The sequence below is a fragment of the Acanthisitta chloris genome, unplaced genomic scaffold, assembly GCF_000695815.1.
Source record: "Acanthisitta chloris isolate BGI_N310 unplaced genomic scaffold, ASM69581v1 scaffold8964, whole genome shotgun sequence".
Taxonomy (NCBI): Eukaryota; Metazoa; Chordata; class Aves; order Passeriformes; family Acanthisittidae; genus Acanthisitta; species Acanthisitta chloris.
In genome coordinates this window covers 29,200-31,052 of record NW_008670909.1, presented here as the reverse complement: position 1 = coordinate 31,052, position 1,853 = coordinate 29,200, and positions in this window count along the sequence as shown.

Sequence of the window (1,853 nt, the reverse complement as noted above, 5' to 3'; positions counted from 1 at the left end):
ACATGCACTTTGTTTTATACACTTTGTTTGCTCCTGAAACAGGATCTCGTCCCTTACTCTGAACTTCATTTGTCATTGGCTGCTTTTTCCACTGAGTCTTAAGCATCTCAGCGTGGTTTTAAGAAAATGAAACCATCATCACCAAACTGTTTATTTGGCATTATTGTTTCTGTATGTCACCAAAGGAGCACAGGGACAACCTGTTAAGTCAGTAGTCACACTAGGAGATATATTTCACTTGTGCTGTGCAATGAGAAATTAGCAGCGCTTTTACTTATTACTAAATTGATTGTTCTTTTTCTTTTGGATTTTTGTTTCATTTTTTCTCCTTACACTGTGAAGGGGATATTATTTCTTCTGTTCTGACAATCTGTTAGGTGCCAGGAGACCTAAAACGCCACTTAGCAAAAAGAGGAGTTACTTTGCTGTCTTTACCAACTCTTCCACCTAGCTGAGAAATCCCTAGCCCTAAATTATCTGCTTAGATAACTTCGGGGAAATTACTTAGTGTTGATCTTTTGTTTCCCTTATGTGTCCAATGAAACCAGGAGCCATCTGTGAAATGTGCTGAAATGTCTGGATATCACCCTGGAAAGTTAGTTCTGGTTTGGTTAGCAATCTGACCTGACTTAGTACATTTGTTTCCCCTTTTTGCTTCAAGTTAATAAAGTTTACTGCCCTCATCTGGAGACACATCCTATGTAAAACAGAATTTCTGAAGTATTTTAGACTGGTAAAATACTAAAGGAAGCAATAGGTTGAAGTTAATTTGGTTTAGTTGGTAACACACTTGAGCTGTCTTTATTTTCTACCCTAAAGTGGCATTGGGGCCTTGTTGTCTAATGAAATGTATCAGTTGTGCTGAGGGTTGTATGTGTTATGCTTACAGATTGATTTTGAAACTCCTGTACTAAGATCTTTAAATTTTCAGTTGCTGTTTTGATGACTTGTGGTGTGTGTGTGTGCTACAGAACAAAATGCAAATCTAAAACCAGAAGTTTACCCTAAATTCTTCTCCTTGCTGAAACAAGTTTCATGAAAGGATTAAAAAAAAAAAACACCTCCATGAACCAAACAAACCTGTAGGTGTAGGCTAAATTGAACAAGAAAATAATGTTTAAGGTATAATGTATGTAAAAGACCGATGAAATGCAGGGTTGAATGCTTTAAATAACACACTCTCCATGTTCTGTAGGCAAAAGGAAAAATTAACTTTCAAGTGTGCCCATATGTGTTTGTGATTACAGGATATGCTATATCTTTATTTTACCATTATAGGTAAGCTAAACATGTTATGAGCTGTACAGAAAATGATAATTAAATATATCAGCCAATTGCTTTGTCATAGCAATAGTAATGATTGCCCAGGAGACTGGGCAACAGGAAAGGAAACATTAAAGTTGTCTTTCTGGTTTGGGCTTCTGAGTTGTTTGAACCTAACAAATCCCAGCAGAATAATTTGAATGGAAATTTCCTAAACTTGTGAAATTATGTGATCAAGTGTTGTGGAGTTTCTAATAAATATTTTCAAAAGGGGGGAAAAAAAAGCCCAAACAAACCCAGTTTTTGCTGGAAAGATTTAAATAAATCAATTTTTATCCAGTCCACATTGGATGTCAAGGTGAGGTATGGATTATCTCCACGATTGACAAGAAATACTTTGCCATGGCAGCCTTGCAGATAGGAGTCATTTGACTCCTGCTTTGATCAGTCACACCTTTTTTTTTTAAATACTTGATGTGGAAGGCTGTTCACTCATAATTCTCATAATGAATGATGATGCAGTACAGTATCACAAAAATCATTGTAATGAGACCATTTTGCAAGAGACTCGTCAATAAGTAATGATTTTT